Source organism: Triticum urartu, chromosome 6 (assembly GCF_003073215.2).
Source record: "Triticum urartu cultivar G1812 chromosome 6, Tu2.1, whole genome shotgun sequence".
NCBI lineage: Eukaryota > Viridiplantae > Streptophyta > Magnoliopsida > Poales > Poaceae > Triticum > Triticum urartu.
In genome coordinates this window covers 404,405,691-404,423,107 of record NC_053027.1, presented here as the reverse complement: position 1 = coordinate 404,423,107, position 17,417 = coordinate 404,405,691, and positions in this window count along the sequence as shown.

Sequence of the window (17,417 nt, the reverse complement as noted above, 5' to 3'; positions counted from 1 at the left end):
TTGTTTGTTGCACTTTGCCATGCCATGAATCTTTAAACCGGACATGCATCGTACTCGGTTGAGCATCATGCCTTGTTCATGTGTGGTGTGTTTACCGTGTTGTGTGCTTCTTCTCGATAGTTCCTGTTTCGTTGCGATCGTGAGGATTCGTTCGTCTACGCTTGGTTCGTCTTCGTGGCTTCATCTTCTTCATGGACTCGTTCTTCTTCCTTGCGGGATTTCAGGCAAGATGACCGTCACCTTGGATCTCATTACTATCATTGCTATGCTAGTTGCTTCGTTCTATCGCTAGGCCGCGTTACCTACCACTTGCTTATCAAGCCTCCCAAATTGCCATGAACCTCTAACCTTTGTCACCCTTCCTAGAAAACCGTTGTTTGGCTATGTTACCGCTTTTGCTCAGCCCCTCTTATAGCGCTGCTAGTTGCAGGCGAAGATGAAGATTGCTCCATGTTGGATTATGTTTATGTTGGGATATCACAATATCTCTTATATTATTAATGCATCTATATACTTGGTAAAGGGTGGAAGGCTCGGCCTTATGCCTGGTGTTTTGTTCCACTCTTGCCGCCCTAGTTTCCGTCATATCGGTATTATGTTCCCGGATTTTGTGTCCCTAACGCGGTTGGGTGATTTATGGGACCCCCTTGACAGTTTGCTTTGAATAAAACTCCTCCAGCAAGGCCCAACCTTGGTTTTACATTTGCCTCACCTAGCCTTTTTCCCTTGGGAGTCGCGCTCCCGAGGGTCATCTTTATTTTACCCCCCGGGCCAGTGCTCCTCTGAGTGTTGGTCCAAACTAGAGCACCGTGCGGGACCGTCCCTTGGCAACTTGGGTTACGTTGGTACCTGTATGCTTAGCTTATCCGGTGTGCCCTGAGAACGAGATATGTGCAGCTCCTATCGGGATTTGTTGGCACAGCGGGCGGTCTTGCTGGTCTTGTTTTACCATTGTCGAAATGTCTTGTAAACGGGATTCCGAGACTGATCGGGTCTTCCCGGGAGAAGGAATATCCTTCGTTGATCACGAGAGCTTATCATGGGCTAAGTTGGGACACCCCTGCAGGGTTTGAACTTTCGAAAGCCGTGCCCGCGGTTATGTGGCAGATGAGAATTTGTTGATATCCGGTTGTAGTAAACTTGAAGTAAACTCTTCTAAAATACACCAACCGTGTGCGTAACCGTGATTGTCTCTTTTCGGGGTTGTTTGAGAGGAGAACTCGGTTTTTGGGTTATGTTTGACGTTAGTAGGAGTTCAGGATCACTTCTTGATCATTACTAGTTGACGACCGCTTGCTAAGCTCCTCTTCTCGCTCTTATTTGCGTAAGTTAGCCACCATACATGCTTAGTCGCTGCTGCAACCCCACCTTTTTGCCCCTTCCTTACCCATTAAGCTTTGCTAGTCTTGACACCCATGGTTATGGGATTGCTGAGTCCTCGTGGCTCACAGATTACTACACCAATAGTTGTAGGTACAGGTTATGCGATGATCATGACGTGAGAGCGATGTTATTTGTGTTGGAGTTCTTCTTCTTCTTCGTCGATCAGGGGTTAGGTTCCAGGTCGGCAGCCTAGGCTAGTAGGGTGGATATTGTTTGAGTTTCTGTTTATGTTTCATCCGTAGTCGGATGTTGATCTTGTATATGATGTATTGTTGTATTCATGTGACATTGTATGTCTTGGATGTATCCCCACTATTATGTAATGTTGATGTAATGATATCCACCTTGCAAAAGCGTCTTCAAGATGCGCTTCTATCCTTGGTGGGACATTCGAGTTCCTTTAGGATAGGGTCGCATCTTGGGCATGACACACACGTAGATCCCGCCACGACGCTTTGCTTAGAACTGCACCAACAAACAGCTCCACCATTCAATATAAATACGTATTCGGTTTGTGACTTAGAGTCATCCGGATCAGTGTCAAAGCTTGCATCGATGTAACCATTTATGACGAGCTCTTTGTCACCTCCATAAACGAGAAATGTATCCTTAGTCCTTTTCAGGTATTTCAGGATGTTCTTGACCGTTGTCCAGTGATCCACTCCTGGATTACTTTGGTACCTCCCTGCTAAACTAATAGCAAGGCACACATCAGGTCTGGTACACAGCATTGTATACATGATAGAACCTATGGCTGAAGCATAGGGAATGACTTTCATTTTCTCTCTATCTTCTGCAGTGGTTGGGCATTGAGTCTGACTCAACTTCACACCTTGTAACACAGGCAAGAACCCTTTCTTTGCCTGATCCATTTTGAACTTCTTCAAAACTTTATCAAGGTATGTGCTTTGTGAAAGTCCAATTAAGCATCTTGATCTATCTCTATAGATCTGATGCCCAATATATAAGCAGCTTCACCGAGGTCTTTCATTAAAAAATTCTTATTCAAGTATCCTTTTATGCTATCCAGAAATTTAGTATCATTTCCGATCAACAATATGTCATCCACATATAATATCAGAAATGCTACAGAGCTCCCATTCACTTTCTTGTAAATACAGGCTTCTCCAAAAGTCTGTATAAAACCATATGCTTTGATCACACTATCAAAGCGTATATTCCAACTCCGAGAGGCTTGCACTAGTCCATAAATGGATCGCTGGATCTTGCACACTTTGTTAGCACCTTTTGGATTGACAAAACCTTCTGGTTGCATCATATACAACTCTTCTTTAAGCTATCCATTAAGGAATGAAAGTTTGACATCCATTCGCCAAATTTCATAATCATAAAATGCGGCAATTGCTAACATGATTCGGACAGACTTAAGCATAGCTACAAGTGAGAAGGTCTCATCGTAGTCAACTCCTTGAACTTGTCAAAACCTTTCGCAACAAGTCGAGCTTTTTAGACAGTAACATTACCGTCAGCGTCAGTCTTCTTCTTGAAGATCCATTTATTCTCTATGGCTTGCCGATCATCGGGCAAGTCAACCAAAGTCCACACTTTGTTCTCATACATGGATCCCATCTCAGATTTCATGGCCTCAAGCCATTTCATGAAATCTGGGCTCATCTTCGCTTCCTCATAGTTCGTAGGTTCGTCATGGTCAAGTAACATGACCTCCAGAACAGGATTACCATACCACTCTGGTGCGGATCCTACTCTGGTTGACCTACGAGGTTCGGTAGTAACTTGATCAGAAGTTTCATGATTATCATCATTAGCTTCCTCACTAATTGGTGTAGGAATCACTAATATGGTGTCGTCTCAACGGATTTAGATGGTTCCCTATTTAACATGAATGCAGCTGTCTCTAAATCATAACCCCAAAACGATAGCGGTAAATCAGTAAGAGACATCATAGATCGTACCATATCTAATAAAGTACGATTACGACGTTCGGACACACCATTACGCTGTGGTGTTCCAGGTGGCTTGAGTTGTGAAACTATTCCACATTGTTTCAAATGAAGACCAAACTCATAGCTCAAATATTCACCTCCACGATCAGATCGTAGAATTTTTTTCTTGTTATGATGATTTTCCACTTCACTTTGAATTTTTTGAACTTTTCAAACGTTTCATACTTATGTTTCATCAAGTAGATATACCCATATATGCTCAAATCATCAGTGAAGGTCAGAAAATAACGATAACCGCCGCGAGCCCCAACACTCATCGGACCGCATACATCAATATGTATTATTTCCAACAAGTCTGTTGCTCGCTCCATTATTCCAGAGAGTGGAGTCTTAGTCATCTTGCCCATGAGGCATGGTTCGCAAGCATCAAGTGATTCCAAAAGCCCATCAGCATGGAGTTTCTTCATGCGCTTTACACCAATATGACCTAAATGGCAGTGCCACAAATAAGTTGCACTACCATTAATAACTTATATCTTTTGGCTTCAATACTATGAATATGTGTATCACTGATTCAACAAAAATAGACCACTCATCAAGGGTGCATGACCATAAAATATATTACTCATATAAATAGAACAACCATTATTCTCTGATTTAAATGAATAACCATCTCACATCAAACAAGATCCAGATATAATGTTCATGCTTAACGCTGACACCAAATAACCATTATTCAGGTCTAAAACTAATCTCGAAGGTAGATGTAGAGGTAGCATGCCGACGATGATCACATCGACTTTGGAACCATTTCCCACGCGCATCATCACCTCGTCCTTAGCCAATGTTCGCTTCATCCGTAGCCCCTGTTTCGAGTTGCAAATATGAGCAACAGAACCAATATCAAATACCCAGGCGCTACTACGAGCATTAGTAAGGTACACATCAATACCATGTATATCAAATATACCTTTCACTTTGCCATCCTTCTTATCCGCCAAATACTTGGGGCAGTTCCGCTTCGAGTGACCAGTCCCTTTGCAGTAGAAGCACTCAGTCTCAGGCTTAGGTCCAAACTTGGGCTTCTTCACTTGAGCAGCAACTTGCTTGTCGTTCTTCTTGAAGTTCCCCTTCTTCCCTTTGCCCTTTTTCTTGAAACTAGTGGTCTTGTTAACCATCAACACTTGATGCTCCTTCTTGATTTGCACCTTTGCAGCCTTTAACATCGCGAAGAGCTCGGGAATTGTCTTATCCATCCCTTGCATATTATAGTTCATCACGAAGCTGTTATAGCTTGGTGGCAGTGATTGAAGAACTCTGTCAATGACACTATCAACTAGAAGATTAACTCCTAGTTGAGTCAAGTGTTGTGGTACCCAGACATTTTGAGTATATGTTCACTGACAGAACTATTCTCCTCCATTTTGCAGATGTAGAACTTATTGGAGACTTCATATCTCTCAATCCGGGCATTTGCTTGAAATATTAACTTCAACTCCTGGAACATCTCATATGCTCCATGACGTTCAAAACGTCGTTGAAGTCCTGGTTCTAAGCCGTAAAGCATGGCACACTGAACTATCGAGTAGTCATCAGCTTTGCTCTGCCAGGCGTTCATAACGTCCGACGTTGCTCCTGCAACGGGTCTTGCACCTAGCGGTGCTTCCAGGACGTAATTCTTCTATGCAGCAATGAGGATAATCCTCAAGTTACGGACCCAGTCTGTGTAGTTGCTACCATCATCTTTCAACTTAGCTCTCTCTAGGAACGCATTAAAATTCAAACAAGTAGTAGCACGGGCCATTGATCTACAACAACGTAGACATGCAAAATACTATTAGGTACTAAGTTCATGATAAATTAAAGTTCAATTAATCATATTACTTAAGAACTCCCACTTAGATAGACATCCCTCTAATCATCTAAGTGATCACGTGATCCATATCAACTAAACCATTTCTGATCATCACGTGTGATGGAATAGTTTTCAATGGTGAACATCACTGTGTTGATCATATCTACTATATGATTCATGCTCGACCTTTCGGTCTCAGTGTTCCGAGGCCATATCTGCATATGCTAGGCTCGTCAAGTTTAACCCGAGTATTTTGCGTGGGCAAAACTGGCTTGCACCCGTTGTATGTGAACGTAGAGATTATCACACCCGATCATCATGTGGTGTCTCGGCACGACCAACTGTAGCAACGGTGCATACTCAGGGAGAACACTTATACCTTGAAATTTAGTGAGAGATCATCTTATAATGCTACTGCCGTACTAAGCAAAATAAGATGCATAAAAGATAAACATCACATGCAATCAAGTAAGTGATATGATATGGCCATCATCATCTTGTGCCTTTGATCTCCATCTCCAAAGCACCGTCATGATCACCATCGTCACCAGCTTGACACCTTGATCTCCATCGAAGCATCATTGTCGTCTCGCCAACTATTGCTTCTACGACTATCGGTACCGCTTAGTGATAAAGTAAAACAATTACATGGCGATTGCATTTCATACAATAAAGCAACAACCATATGGCTCCTGCTAGTTGCCGATAACTGTTACAAAACATGATCATCTCATACAACAATTTATATATCATCACGTCTTGACCATATCACATCACAGCAAGCCCTGCAAAAACAAGTTAGACATCCTCTATATTGTTGTTGCAAGTTTTACGTGGCTGCTACGGGCATCTAGCAAGAACCGTTCTTACCTACACATCAAAACCACAACGATTTTTCGTCAAGTGTGTTGTTTTAACCTTCAACAAGGACCGGGCGTAGTCAAACTCGATTCAACTAAAGTTGGAGAAACTGACACCCACTAGCCACCTGTGTGCGAAGCATGTCGGTAGAACCAGTCTCATGAACGCGGTCATGTAATGTCGGTCTTGGCCGCTTCATCCAACAATACCGCTGAATCAAAGTAAGACATGCTGGTAAGCAGTATGGCTATTATCGCCCACAACTCTTTGTGTTCTACTCGTGCATATAACATATACGCATAGACCTGGCTCAGATGCCACTGTTGGGGAACATAGTATTTCAAAAAAATTGCCTACGATCACGCAAGATCTATCTAGGAGAAGCATATCAACGAGCGGCGAGAGTGTGTCCATGTACCCTCGTAGACCGAAAGCGGAGGCGTTTAGTAATGCTGTTGATGTAGTCGAACGTCTTCGTGATCCAACCGATCCAAGTACCGAACGTACGGCACATCCGCGATCAGCACATGTTCAGCTTGGTGACGTCCCTCAAACTCTTGATCTAGTTGAGGCTGAGGGAGAGTTCCGTTAGCATGACAGCGTGGTGACGGTGATGATGAAGTTACCAGCGCAGAGCTTCGCCTAAGCACTATGACAATATGACTGAGGTGTGTAACTGTGGAGGGGGGCACCGCACACGGCTAAGAGAAACTTTGATCTGTTATTGGGGTACGGTGCCCCTGGCCACGTATATAAAAGGAGGGGAGGGAAGAGGTGGCCGGCCCAAGGGGGGCGCGCCAGGTATGGGAAATCCTACTAGGACTCCCCAGTCTAAGTAGGATTCCCCTCCTCTTTCCTATTCCGAGTAGGAAAAGGAGGGAAGGAGGAGGAGGAGAGAAGAAAAGGCCCCCCAACCCTAGTCCAATTCGGTTTGGGCTAGGGGGGCATGCGCCACTCCCTGGCCGACCTCTTTGCTTCCACCACTAGGCCCATGTGGCCCAATAACTTCCCGCATGGGGGGGGGGGGTTCCGGTAACCCCCGGTACTCCGAAACTTATCCGAAACAACCGGAACCATTCCGGTGTCCGAATGTAACCTTCCAATATATGAATCTTTATGTCTCGACCATTTTGAGACTCCTCGTCATGTCCGTGATCTCATCCAGGACTCCAAACAAACTTCAGTACATCAAATCTTGATTGAGGTTTTCATGGATGATTTATCCGTTTACGGAACTTCTTTTGATGATTGCTTAAGCAATCTTGATCGAGTGTTGCAGAGGTGTGAAGAAACTAATCTTGTCTTGAATTGGGAGAAGTGCCACTTTATGGTTAATGAAGGTATTGTCTTGGGGCATAAAATTTCTAAAATAGGTATTGAAGTTGATAAAGCTAAAGTAGATGCTATTGAAAATATGACGTGTCCTAAAGATATCAAAGATATAAGAAGTTTCCTTGGTCATGTTGGTTTCTATAGGAGGTTTATTAAAGACTTCTCTAAAATTTCTAGGCCTCTCACCAATCTCTTACAAAAGATGTTCCTTTTGTTTTTTATGATGATTGTGTAGAAGCATTTGAAATACTTAAGAAAGCCTTGATTTTTGCACCTATTGTCCAACCACCCGATTGGAATTTACCCTTTGAAATTATGTGTGATGCTAGTGATTATGCTATCGGTGTTGTTCTAGGACAAAGAGCTGATAAGAAATTGAATGTTATTCATTATGCTAGTAAAATTCTAGACAATGCCCAGAGAAATTATGCTACTACTGAAAAGGAATTTTTAGCAGTTGTTTTTGCTTGTGATAAGTTTAGACCTTATATTGTTGATTCAAAGTAACTGTTCACAGTGATCATGCTGCTATTAAATATCTTATGAAAAAGAAAGATGCTAAACCTAGACTTATTAGATGGGTTCTCTTGTTGCAAGAATTTTATTTGCATATTATTGATAGAAAAGGGAGTTGAGAACCCCGTTGCAGACAACTTGTCTAGATTAGAAAATGTTCTTGATGACCCACTGCCTATTGAGGATAGTTTTTCGGATGAGCAATTAAATGTCATCAATGCTTCTCGTAATACTCCATGGTATGCTTATTATGCTAATTACATTGTTGCTAAATTTATACCACCCAAAAGTTTTTCTTTGACTTAAGACATTACTTTTGGGATGACCCACACCTTTATAAAGAAGGAGTAGATGGTGTTATTATACGTTGTGTACCTGAACATGAATAGGAACAGATCCTACGCAAGTGCCACTCCGAGTTTTACGGAGGACGCCACGCTGGAGATAGAACTGCACACAAGGTATTGCAATCCGGTTTTTATTGGCCTACTCTCTTCAAGGATGCTCGTAAGTTTGTCTTGTCATGTGATGAATGTAAAAGAGTTGCTAATATTAGTAGACGTTAGGAAATGCCTATGAATTATTCACTCGTTATCGAACCATTTGATGTCCGGGGCTTTGATTATATGGTACCTTTTCCTTCCTCTAATGGGTATACACATATTTTAGTTGTTGTTGATTACGATACTAAGTGGGTCGAAGCTATTCCAACTAGTAGTGTTGATCATAACACTTCTATTAAAATGCTTAAAGAAGTTATTTTTTTCGAGGTTTGGAGTCCCTAGATATTTAATGACTGATGGTGGTTCACACTTTATTCATGGTGCTTTCCATAAAATGCTTGCTAAATATGATGTTAACCATAGAATTGCATCTCCATATCATCCTCAGTTTAGTGGTCAAGTAGAATTGAGAAATAGAGAGATTAATTAATTTTTGCAAAAGATTGTTAATAGATCAAGAAAGAATTGGTCTAAGAAACTTGATGATGCATTATGGGCTTATAGAACTGCTTATAAGAATCCTATGGGTATGTCTCCATATAAAATGGTTTATGGAAAAGCATGTCACTTACCTCTTGAACTATAACATAAGGCATATTGGGCTATTAAAGAGCTCAACTATGATTTCAAACTTGCCAGTGAGAAGAGGTTATTTGACATTAACTCACTTGATGACTGGAGAACCCAAGCCTATGAGAATGCCAAGTTGTTTAAAGAAAAAGTTAAAAGATGGCATGGCAAACGGATACAAAAGCGTGAGTTTAATGTAGGTGATCATGTTTTGCTATACAACTCCCGTTTAAGTTTTTTTTGTAGGAAAGCTTCTCTCTAAATGGGAAGGTCCTTACATCATCGAGGAGGTCTATCGTTCCGGTGCCATAAAAATCAACAACGCCGAAGGCACAAATCCGAAGGTGGTAAACGGTGAAAGAATCGAACATTATATCTCAGGTACTCCCTTAAATGTTGAGACCAATATAATTAATACCATAACACCGGAGGAGTACATAAGGGACACTATCCAGAACATTTCAGACTCTGAAAAGGAATAGGTATGTGGTACGGTAAGTAAACCGACTCCAAAACTTTTCCAATGATAATTTTTCTCTGTTTTGGAATATTAGAAAAATTAGAAAAATTAAAAGTAGTCCGAAAGAGGCACGAGGCATCCACAAGGGTGGAGGGCGCACCCCCGACCTTGTGGCCACCTCATGTGCCCTTCGGACTCCGGTTTCTTGTACAATACTCCTTTTGGTCGGTAAAAATTCATTATATAATCTCCCGAAGGTTTTGATCACCGTACCACGACAAAATCCTTTGTTCTTGTTTCAAGCAGTTTTCTGCCGGAGTTTTCCAGGCCAGGCATCATGTCGTTCCCCTCCTCCAACAACGTGGGTGATGATGCTTGGCTAATGAAGATAGAGATGAAGAGAGAAGGACTTGGGGAGATCAACGAAGGTGACAAGATCAAGAAGGACGCGGAGGATCAAGTTCCGACAGCAGCAGAAGAAGACATCCTTCAACCTTACTACAATCATCTTACCCCTGCTGAAATTGAAGCTTTCAAGATCATTGAAATAGTTCGTGTGCAAAACAAGTGTCTTACTCGTGAAAATAATCTGTTGCAAGAGCATATCATCGCACTCAAGGGCATTATTCGCAAGCTGGAGCATCTCTTATGCTCGATGTTGGGCACTGCTTCATCAACAACCCCATCATCACCACCTCCGAACAAAGAGACATAAATACATGGGTATGGGCACTCCCCTTGGCAACTGCCAAGCTTGGGGGAGGTGCCCCGGTATTGTATCACCATCACACCTTTATATTTATCATTTTTCTTAGTTCGACCCTTTTGGTTATATATTGATCTAGTGGAATAAAGTTTTTAGTATGATCTAGCCTTGAGTTTTGCTTTATGTTCCCTCTATGTAATCAAGTCCGTGAGATATATAATAAAGAGTAGTTTTGAGTTGAGGGCTTTTCTTTTCTTGCTATTATCTTGAGGGAATTAAATACAAGAAATAAATAAAAAGATCATATATTGATCTTATGGAGAGTAATGACTTCACATATAAAGAGTATTATGAATAAAATTTGTTGAGAGTTGACAAACGTAGTTTTGGTCATTGTTGCAATTAATAGGAAGTAATAAATAAAGAGAGGTTTCACATATAAATATACTATCTTGGACATCTTCTGTAATTGTGAGCACTCATTAAAATATGACATGCTAAAAAGTTGATGTTGGACAAGGAACACAACATAATGGGTTATGTTTTCTTATATCTGAATAGAAGTTATATTGTCATGGATCATCCAACATGTTGAGCTTGTCTTTCCCTCTCATGCTAGCCAAATTCTTTGCACCAAGTTGAAAGTGCAACTATCCCTGGGTGGTTTTGGTAATTCCTAACAACATATAGCTCATTGAGCTAACATTATTCCAAGATTAATATTTCAGGAAAAGCTCAATGAATGGCATGGCATGGATGAGGAAAGTGGACCCCTCAAAATACTAAGGACAAAAAGATTGGCTCAAGCTCAAAGCTCAAGACTCTACATTTTATATTTTAGTGATCCAAGATCACATTGAGTCTATAGGAAAAGCCAACACTATCAAGGAGGGATGAGGTGTTGCTTGATGAGGTTCTTGCGTCATAGTGCTTAGTGATATGCTCCAAAACCCTCAACTACCTTCCAACATCCACATATGACCTAAACAAAAAGTCAATCTCGGCCCCACCGATTCTTTCTATCCGGCGCCACCGAGTTCAGATGTCATAGCCACTGCCACAAACCCTAGGCAAACCGGTCTACCTATAGGGATCTCGATCCCACCGAGATGGGGTTGTAATCTCTCTGTTTCCCTTCATAACGTTTTGGTCCTACCGAGATGAGCGATCGGTCTCACCGAGATTGGTAAATTGTGTGTAACGGTTAGTTTTTGTGTGGAGGCTATATATACCCCTCCACCCACTCTTCATTCGTGGAGAGAGCCATCAGAACATACCTACACTTCCAATACACATTTTCTAAGAGAGAACCACCTACTCATGTGTTGAGGCCAAGATATTCCATTCCCACCATATGAATCTTGATCTCTAGCCTTCCCCAAGTTGCTTTCCACTCAAATCTTCTTTCCACCAAATCCATATCCTGTGAGAGAGAGTTGAGTGTTGGGGAGACTATCATTTGAAGCACAAGAGCAAGGAGTTCATCATCAACACACCATTTGTTACTTCTTGGAGAGTGGTGTCTCCTAGATTGGCTAGGTGTCACTTGGGAGCCTCCGACAAGATTGTGGAGTTGAACCAAGGAGTTTGTAAGGGCAAGGAGATCGCCTACTTCGTGAAGATCTACCGCTAGTGAGGCAAGTCCTTCGTGGGCGATGGCCATGATGGTATAGACAAGGTTGCTTCTTCGTGGACCCTTCGTGGGTGGAGCCCTCCGTGGACTCGCGCAACCGTTACCCTTCGTGGGTTGAAGTCTCCATCAACGTGGATGTACGATAGCACCACCTATTGGAACCACGACAAAAACATCCGTGTCTCCAATTGCGTTTGAATTCTCCAAATCCTTCCCTTTACATTCTTGCAAGTTGCATGCTTTACTTTCCGCTGCTCATAGACTCTTTGCGTGCTTGCTTGAATTGTGTTAAGATTGCTTGACTTGTGCTAAGATAGCTAAAATCTGCCAAAGACTAAAATTGGGAAAAGGATAGATTTTTAATTGGTCAAGTAGTCTAATCACCCCCCTCTAGACATACTTTCGATCCTACAAGTGGTATCAGAGCTTTGGTCTCCATTTGCTTTGATTTCCATAGCTTTTGGTGGTCATAGCCTTGGTTTCACAACCTAGGAGAGTATGGCGTCTAGCGAGGGAAATTATCACCGTAGAGGTCCTTACTTTAATGGTACTAATTTTGCTAGTTGGAAGCATAAGATGAAAATGCATATTCTTGGACATAACCCCGCCGTTTGGGCTATTGTGTGTATTGGCTTGCAAGGTGAATTCTTTGATGGGAGAGAACCGAATCGTGAAGCCACTGCGGAAGAGTTGAAAATGCTGCAATACAATGCTCAAGCTTGTGATATCCTCTTCAACAGATTGTGCCCCGAAGAATTCAACAAAATTAGCCGTCTTCAGAATGCAAAGGAAATTTGGTACACTTTGATTGACATGCATGAAGGTACCGACTCCGTCAAGGAATCCAAGTTAGATGTGCTTCAAAGTCAACTTGACAAGTTCAAAATGAAGGATGGTGAAGGTGTCGCTAAAATGTACTCTAGGCTTGCTCTTAGCACAAATGAGATTGCCGGCTTAGGAAGTGAAGAGATGACCGACATATTCATCTCAAGAAGATCCTAAGAGCCTTGGATGGAAAATATGATACCGTGTGCACATTGATTCAAATGATGCCCAATTACAAAGATCTCAAGCCAACAGAAGTCATTGGAAGAATTGTTGCTCATGAGATGTCACTCAAGGATAAGGAGGAACTTCACAACAAATCAAGTGGTGCTTACAAAGCCTCATGTGAAGCCCCCACATCATCAAGTGAGAAACAAACCTTCAATGAAGAAATGAGCTTAATGGTGAAGAACTTCAACAAATTCTACAAGAGTAGAAGCAAAGAGAGAAGCTCCAAGTCAAGGTCCAACAATGACAAAAGATCTTCTAGTCGAGAGCGAAACTGTTATAATTGTGGAAGACCTGGACACTATTCCAATGAGTGTACGACACCCCACAAAAGAAGAGAAGACTCTCCAAAAAGAAGAAGTAGAAGAGAAGAATCACCACCTAGAGAAAGAAGGAGTAGAGATGATCGTTATGAACGAAGACCCTCACGGAGAAGCAAGGATTCGGAAAGAAATGACAAGTCATCAAGGAGCTACACAAAACAAAGACATCAAGCTCATGTTGGTGAATGGGTATCCGGCTCCGACTCTGACAATCACTCCGAGAGAAGCTATCACTCCAACTCCGAATATACTCAAGATGAAGGTGTTGCTGGTCTAGCACTTGTGTCAACCAACTCCTACAACATATTTGATTCACCAAATGAAGGAATTGGAAGATGCTTCATGGCCAAAGGTCCAAAGGTATCACACCCCGAGTATGTTGATTTCAATAGTGATGAAGATGACTTGTTAGGTGATGATGATTTACTTGTTGACAACTCTAGTGATGAATACTATGATGAAACGTCAATTAATCATGCTAATCAAGATGAAACGAATGACAATGATAAGGAGAAGATTGAGTCTCTAACTAAAGAACTAAACACTCTTAAGTTAGCTCATGAAACTATCTTAGGAGATCATCGAGAACTTTTAAGGACTCATTAGAAATTACGTTTTGAAAAGCTCAACCTTGAGCAAGAGCATGAGTTCTTAAAGGCAATCAATGATGATCTTCGCAAGAAAAGTTCTTCTTACATTGCCAAGCGTTTACTCTTATCCACTTACATGCCTCAAGTCAAGTCTAGTAACAAAAACAAGAAAGATTCTTCCTCTAGTAGTAACAATAATCATGCTAAATCCAATGATGTTACTTCTAGTAGTTCTCTTGATTCCACTAATGATTCTCTTAGCCAAGTTACACTTGAGCAAGAAAATAGCTTGTTGAAGGGAATTATAGAGAAAGGTGTTTACAAGAGCCTTGCCGAGAGTAAGCAATTCGAGGAAATTGTACGCAAGCAAGGAAGGCATCGGAAGAACCAAGGTGTTGGTTTTGAACGAAAGTTCAATGCCAATGGAGTTGAGTGGGAAGAAGATCAATACCCCAAGACGAAGTTTGTTCCTCAACAAGAGAAGTACGATCCTACTTCATTCAAAGGGACACAAGCTCAAGATGATCTTCCACCACAAGACCACAAGCAAAAAGGCAAGGACAAACTTCAAGAGGAAATTGATGCATTTGAAGAAGCTCCTAAGGCCTTGGTTAAGTGGGTTCCCAAGACTACATCAAGTTCCACTTCATCAAGTACAACTACAACTCCGAGGATTCCCATCAAGATGGTGTGGATCCCGAAGAAGAAGAACTAGAGAGTTCTTGAGGGTGACTCCGCCAACATACTTCACTCTTATCATTTTGGCAAGAACAAGTGCAATCAACTTCCACATCTTGCACTAGTTCAAGGAGTCACAAACCCTCTTGTTGGTAAGACAAGGGACAAGGTAACCTAAAGCTTTCATAGACATCATCTTGTGTGTGCATCACTCTATGTCTATGGATATCCTTGTTTGTTCCTTGTGGGACTAACCCGTGTAGGTATTGAAAGTGCAACTCACTCCAAAGGATAGCTCCAAATGATCTACATCAACATTGAGCATCCACATCTTCAACATCTACATGAAGTCATCATCGACAAAACCCAAGGTTAGTTCATCCCTCTTAGGGGGGATATCACATCTAGGGGGAGCTTTACTCTAAGAATTGAGCTAAAAGCAACTCTATGGTGTGAAAACAACAACGCTTTATGTAAAAGTGGTAACCCCACTTGTGCTTAAACGATGAGTATGACCTATGATCAAATGTTCTCATTTGACTCCTAAGTCAATATACTCATATATAGATGACCTACTCATCGCCAAATTGCTTGATAGATGCTAGAATTGGTTGTGCATGCTTTGCCACATATTTCAATTGCCATTTTATTGTGTGAGCATGTTGGTTGCATATTTTACTCATTCAAGGACATCCACTTGTTTTGATTGATTGGTTTCTTTTTCTCTTGCCAAGTGGATGGACAAGAATGCCTAAGAACCATCTGTAGCTATCTATGCTTTTCTCGTCTCAAACTCTATTCATGCTACATCACGAAATTTAATCAAGTTAGATTCGAAACACTCTGTGTGAGGATCACTCGGAGTCCCCGATTCGTCATAGACTTAAACTTCCAAAACTTCTTTGTTCGTTTCGGTCTAAGCGACTCACCCATTTCGGTCATACCGAGATAACTAAGTCGATCTAGGTTTTCAATCTCGGTGCAACCGATTTGAACTTTTTGGTCACACCGAGTTGCAGTAACTGCTTGCAGTTATGCATCTCGGTGCCACCGAGTTGTTCCACTCGGTCACACCGACAGGGTCGGGCTATATATACCCACGGGCAAAATTTTGGAAATTTTCTCCGAACTCTTTCGCCCACGCTTAGCCCGCTCTGCCTCCAGGGTCTCTGGATCGTCCTCCTCGTCGCCAGTTGCCTCCTGCCGCTGGTCTCCACCGCCGTCAATGGGAATCATCCCTGCCGTTGCCGCCGTAGCGAGTTCATCGCTGAACTAGGGTATGAACTTGATCACTGTGCTATCCTTATCTGATTCCTAGCACATTGTGTTCGCCATGAATCTTGCCATGATTGAAACTATCTTATCTAGTCAAAAACACTCCGTAGATTAGAGATATTTGAAAATTTAGGGTTAGGTTTCCGCCGAAACCATCTCAGACCAACCGAGTTGTGGAAGTCGGTACAACCGATTCGGCTCAGTCCATTGCACATGTGATTCTCGGTCTGACCGAGAATTGCAAATTGGTGTGACCGAGTTCAGGACTTTGTGAAACCCTAGCAGTCTCGGTGCCATCGAACTGTGACTCGGTCTGACCGAGTTCACTAGTTTAGGTTCCAATAGCTGCTTCGGTATCACCGAGTTTACAAATCGGTTGATCCAAAATGCTTTCTGAGGAAAACTAAAACTAAGTTTTTGATTCATTCTTTTGCAAAAACCTATGTATTTTGTGATGCTCATCCACTCTACCTCATCTATAATCTATTCACAGGGTCAGCTGTCAGTGTTTGCATCATGTCTGATCAAAGTGACAGTCAGAACAAGTCTAAGGAGCAGGTTCACATGAGTGAGGGCACTAGTCCCTCTAGCAGCTCAGATGATGGAAGCAGGAGCACACCCAGCAACTTGCCAAAAGCTGCCACCAGGGCCAGAAAGAAGAAAACTTCTAAATTTGAGGATGAAGACTATGTGGCAGTTGAGGATGAGGCCACTTCCAAGAAGAAAGTGCTTAAAAAGGAATATAGCACTGCTGCTGCAACTAAGCCAGGTCTGAAGACCAAGAGGCCAGCAGGAAGACAGCCAATGTCTAAACCTAGGAAAGTTGCCACAGGTGATAAAATGGAGCTCACTCTTGAACCCAAGGAAGCTGGATATGGCAAGAAGAGGAAAGAAAGGGTCAACAAGACCATGGCCAGAGTAATTGGAAAGCCATCTATGATGAGAGACTCTGAAGAGGAAGAGGAAGAAGATGCTGCACCAGCACCTAAGGCACATAAACTTATGGGAGATGCCATAAGATCAGGGGCTGCTTCATCTAAGCCCAAAGAAGCTCCCAAGCCAGCTGCTCCAAAACCCAAAACTGCACCAAAGAGGAGTACCAGGAACATTCTAGCTGCTGAGAAAAACAAGGCCCCAGTGCCTGAAACTGTTGCTGAAGAAGAAGATGATGAGACACATGTTTTGAGGAAGTTAAAGCCAAAAATTCCAGATCATAATGATGCTCATCCTGTAGCAGAAAACATGAAGATCAGGAAGGACTCAGGATTGAGGCTATGGAGAGAGTCAGATCCATATGCCACCAGGAGGAGAACTGCTGTGGACTACATGTTCCATACCAAAGAACAGTAGGATTTCTATGAGAGAGTGTTGCTTGACAAGAAACTAATAGTATGTGACATGAGATGGGTCAACCGGGAGTACATCAAGGAGAATGAAGAACACTATCCAGGAGTATATGACAGTTTCAAGGCTTGTGGAGTTGATGAGTTTGTGGCTCAGAAGCTCACAAAGTGGAATGATGAGCTTATCATGCAGTTCTACTCCACAACTCACTTCTACCCAGATGGCAAGATAGTCTGGATGTCTGAAGGCACTAGATACCAGTCAACAGTAGCAGAATGGGCTCAATTGATCAATGCTCCTGAGGAGAATGAAGATGACTTGGATGTCTATGCCAAGAAGAAGAAGGATCACAACTCCATGGCTACCATGTACAAGGAGATTCCTGATGCAGATCTTGAGACTCACCAATT